Source organism: Aotus nancymaae, unplaced genomic scaffold, assembly GCF_030222135.1.
Source record: "Aotus nancymaae isolate 86718 unplaced genomic scaffold, 86718_ANA_hifiasm-v0.15.2.pri h1tg000062l, whole genome shotgun sequence".
NCBI lineage: Eukaryota > Metazoa > Chordata > Mammalia > Primates > Aotidae > Aotus > Aotus nancymaae.
Genome location: NW_026988476.1, coordinates 10,015,281 through 10,020,565, shown reverse-complemented (window position 1 = coordinate 10,020,565; position 5,285 = coordinate 10,015,281). Strand labels below are relative to the sequence as shown.

The 5,285-nt window shown below is 39.2% G+C and overlaps 1 non-coding gene across 1 annotated transcript; it reads left to right on the top strand.

The window, feature by feature from the left end:
- The first annotated feature begins 2,006 nt into the window (after nt 1-2,006).
- LOC135270516 (U6 spliceosomal RNA) lies at nt 2,007-2,113 on the top strand. Its single transcript, XR_010338677.1, has one exon. It is a non-coding gene; the product is annotated as a U6 spliceosomal RNA (small nuclear RNA).
- The last annotated feature ends 3,172 nt before the right edge of the window (nt 2,114-5,285 follow it).

The window sequence follows — 5,285 nt, the reverse complement described above, 5'->3', positions numbered from 1 at the left end:
AGTGAGTAAAAGAAAAGCCAGAAATTTTTGAAATATTGTTTTCTAACCTTATCTGCGACTCATAAGATCAGGAACAGCTTGAATTGAACAGTGTATTAATGAAATATTTTCTAGTTATGTCTGAAAAATAAGCACTAAATTAAGTTAATGTGCATTTTGTAAAAATTCCCCTGAAAGATAACAGCTCTCCAAAGAAGCAAATTTCCTAATCCAGCATTTGCAGAACAGTTATATAATGCTTGGGGTGCTGTTGAAAATTTCCTAATACTGTAGTAATCAGGATCTGCACAAATGCTCCTCCCTGAGGATGAATATAAACCAAATCATTTTCCACCCACCCAGAAGAAAAAATATAAATCTAGTACAGAGAGACAAAGCTATTGCTCTAGAATCAGCAAACAGTTTTGGGGCTGGTGCTCTTGTCCTAACCCTCTTGCTTCTCTTGGCTTTGGTAATTCTCTTGAACTTGGATTATGCAAACAAGGACTTTGATGCATAGAGTTCTCATGAACTCCTACCAGCCTGTCAATAGGCAGTTATTTCCCTAAAAATAGTCATGTTCTTCCCAAGATATTTAACAACTTACTTATCTTGAAAGGTTTCCTCGCAAGATGAGAGAACCTGCTAACTGCTCTTCCTTCATCAAACTCCCTTTCAACCTCTTCTGCAGACTCTGGACCACAAGTAGCCATATCCTCAACTGGTATCTACATCATCTCCACAACTAGGCTATAAACTCTTATAGATAGTTCCAATGTCTTCTATTTTGTCATCTCTTCTGTCACACAATCCTTTCTGCTTAAACAAAGTGAGCACTCAGTAAATTCTCTTGAGTGCAAGATAATCATTTGAAGAATCTTGATAAGGAACTGAAGCTTAATCTCACTTTAAAAGAAGAAATGAAAATAATTTGGTGGTACATTTTTTTTTATCTCAAGTTAGAGGGAAATAATACCACAAAATAAAAACAAAGTAAAATACAGGAAAGAAGGAAGGAAGAAAAGACTACAAAACAACTGGAAAACAACAAAATGGCAATAGTAAATCCTTACTTAAAAAAATCATATTGAATGTAAATGAACTAAACTCTCTAATCAAAAGATACAGAGTGGCTGAATGGATTAAAAAACAAGACCCAACAATATGTTGCCTATAAGAAACACGCATCACCTATAAACACACATATACTGGCCAGGCACGGTGGCTCATGCCTGTAATCCCAGCACTTTGGGAGGTTGAGGCAGGCAGATCACAAGGTCAAGAGATTGAGACCATCCTGGCCAATGTGGTGAAACCCCGTCTATACTAAAAAATACAAAAATTAGCAGGGTGTGGTGGCACATGCCTGTAGTCCCAGCTACTCAGGAGGCTGAAGCAGGAGAATTGCTTGAATCTTGGAGGCAGAGGTTGCAGTGAGCTGAGATCACACCACTGCCCTCCAGCCTGGAGCCTGGCAACAAAGCGAGACTCTGTCTCAATAAATAAACCACACATATACTGAAAATAAAAGGATGGAAAAAGATATTCCCAATGGAAACCAAAAAAGAGCAGGAGTAGCTATACTTACATAAGACAAAATAGATTTCAAGACAAAAAGTATAAAAAGAGACAAAGAAAGTTATTACACAATGATAAAGGGGTCAATTCAGCAAGAGGATATAACAAGGAATTAATAACTAGAACATATAATAAGCTCAAAAAACTTCATAGGGAAAATATAATAAACAATTTTTTAGATATGATAGAAATTTATCAAAAGAAGACATACAAAAGGCAAACATGTAAATGAAAAGATGCTCACAATCACTGATCATCAGAGATATGCAAATCAAAACCAGATGAGATATCATCGTACCCAGTTAAATGGCTTTTATCCAAAAGACAGGTAATTATAAGTGCTGACAAGAATGTGGAGAAAAAGGAACCCTCATACATTGTTGGTGGGAATATAAATTAGTAAGCCACTATGGTGAGAAGTACAGAGATTCTTTAAAAAACTAAAACTAGTGCTCGCCTCGGCAGCACATATACTAAAATTGGAACGATACAGAGAAGATTAGCATGGCCCCTGCGCAAGGATGACACGCAAATTTGTGAAGCATTCCATATTTAAAAAAAGAAAGAAAGAAAAGAAAACAAACTAAAACTAAAGCTATCACATGATCCAGCAATCTCAGTACTGGGTATATACCCATAAGAAAGGAAATCAATTATTTGTACTTCCATGCTTATTGCAGCACTATTCACAATAGCCAAGATTTAGAAGCAACCTAAGTGTCCATCAACAGATGAATAAAGAAAGAAAATGTGGTACATTATATTAGTCTGTTCTAATGCTGCTGATAAAGACAGACTTGAGACAGTAATTTATAAAGAAGAGGAGGTTTAATGGACTCATAGTTCCACGTGGCTGGGGAGGACTCACAATCACGGTAGAAGGTGAAAGGCACATCTTACATGCTGGCAGGAAAGACAGAATGAAAGCCAGGTGAAAGGGGAAACCCCTTATAAAAACCATCAGATCTCATAAGACTCATTCACCACCATGAGAAGAGTATGGTAAAAACTGTCTCCAAGATTCAATTATCTCCCAGCAGGTCCTTCCCACAACACATGGGAATTATGGAAGCTACAATTCAAGATGAGATTTGGGTGGGGACACAGCCAAACCATATCATGTGTATACACAATGGAATACTACTGAACCATGAAAAGACTGAGATCCTGTTATTTGCAACATGGACACAACTGGAGGTCATGATGTTAAGTGAAATAAGGCAGGTACAGAAAGACAATCATCACATGTTTTCACTCATTTGTGGAGACTAATTAAAACGATTGAACTCATGTAGATAGTGAACTGATGGGTACCAGAGGTTGAGAAGGGTAGCAAGAGAGGAGGTAAAAGTGGAGATGGTTAATAGATGCAAAATATAGTTAGAGAGAATAAATGGAATCTAATATTTCATAGCACAATGGATGACTATGGTCAAAAATAATTTATTGTATATTTTAAAATAACTAAAAGAGTATAATTGGAATGTTTGTAACACAAAGAAATGATGAATGCTTGAGGCAATGGATACCCCATTTAACCTGATATGATTATTATGCATTGCATGCCTGCATCAAAATATCTCATGTACCCCATAAATATATACACCTATGTACCCATGAAAATCAAAGATAAAAAATTTAAAAAATAAATAAAATAACATGAAGAATAATAAAGGCTTTTCTAATCCAAAATAAGTCAAATTAAAATAGCTCTGTGCATTTCTAGATTAAAAAAAGATCTGCTTTTGGCAGAAAGTCTAGATTAAGAAGTTCCAGTGAAAAAGACTACAATCTCTTCAAATATGTTTTCTTTCTTATGTTACTGGAACTTATCTATTTTATTTCCAAATTACACTTCATTTAATTAATTTATTTGTTTTAATTTGTAATTTTTGTTCTTACATGTATTTATAGGGTAAATAAGATATTTTGATACAGGCATAGATGCATAATAATCACATCATGGTAAATGGGGTATCCATCATGCATCTCTGTTCACTCACATTCCTGAGGCTCTACCATCATCAGGTGGTAAGGTCAGCCAGGCTAGTGTCCTTCCCATTCCAGCAGAAAGTTCCCCAGTCCTGGATGGAACCAGAGACACCATCTGGGAGCCAGGGCCTGGAGTCAGAAACCTTAAGAAACTACCTGGTGCTCTATTCTACTGCAGCTGTGCTAACACTCAAGCCATAAGACAAAGTCCTTCCCACTCTTCCCTCCTCTTTCCACAAGAGGTGAATCCCCATGGCCACCACCACTTCAGGCTCTCAGCAAGTACTGCCTAACTACTGCCAATGTTCATTCAAATCACAAGGGCTCTTCAGTCAGCTTGTGGTAAATGCTTCCTGGCCTGGGACTCTCCTTGTAAGGTAGTAGGTTTCCCTCTGGCTCAGGGCAGGTCCAATAATGCTGCGCAAGAGCCAAGGCCTGAAATCAGAGATCCCAAGAGCCCCCTTGGTGTTCTACCCCACTGTAGCCAAGCTGGTACCTAAGCTGCAAGACAAAATCCCCTTTATTCTTCCTTCTCATTTTCTCAAAAAGAAGAAGACCCTCCCTGTAGGCATCACAGCTGAGAACGTGCAGTGTCACACCTGAAGCCAACATCTCTGAGTCTCACCCAAGGCCAAGGCAAGTATCGCCTGGGCACCATGGCTAATTCTTCAGGGCCAAAGGGCTCTTTAGTAAGCAACTGATGAATCCTACTAGGGCGGGGTCCTTCCCTTCAAGGCAGTGGGTTTTCTTCTGGCCCTGGGTATGTCTAGAGTGTCATTTGGGAGCTAGGGCCTAGAATGGGGGCCTCAGGACTCTGCCTGTTACCCTATCCTACTGTAGCTGAGCTTGTATCCCAGCTGCAAGACAATACTCTTTATTCTTTTCTCTCCCTCCTCAAACAGAGAGGAGTGTATCCTGGAGCTGAGAGCTGTGCCACCTGAAGTTGGAGGAAGAGTGGTGCAAGCACTCCCTTGGCCACTCCAGCTGCATCTCACTAGATCCTGTGCCCTCCAAGTCCACTGACTCCAAGCCCAGCACAGCCCCAAGACTTGTCCAAGAATTGTAGTACCTGTGGCCTAGACTGCCTTTCAAGTTTATTTAGAACCCCAGAGCACTTTATCCCACAGTGGCAAGGCTAGACAGAACTCACATTCTTATAATTGTCCCCTGTCTCTAGGGCTGGTCTAAATGCTGCCTCCATGGGCACCAGTTGAGCTCTGTCTGGTGTTGCTTTCCACTATGATAGGGCAGCACTGAATTTCAATGCAAAGTTCCATCATCACTTTGCTCTTCCTCCCTCAAGCACACGGATTCCTTCTGTGCACTATGTGGCCATTAGCAGAGGATAGGGAAAGGATGGCATCAGCAATTCAAGACTGTCTTTCTTATCCCCTTCAGTGCCTCCTTCTGTGATACGAAGTTAAAACCAGGTACTGTAATCCTTCACCTAATTGTTTGTTCTGATGAAGGTGCTTTTTTGTACAGATAGTTGTTCAATTGGTGTTCCTTCAGGGAGTATGATCTGTGGAGGCTTTTATTTGGCCATCTGCTCTGCCTTTGGATCAGGTAATCACACCTCATTTAATTTAAAAGTAACATTCCACTTTAAAAATATTTTCACATCATGAATTATATTTCAAAACTATATTCTTTATTTAATTCTGCTACATCCTTATAGAAAATTAATATAAATATAATTAGGATGTAAATGGGAGACCTCACACACATACATATCA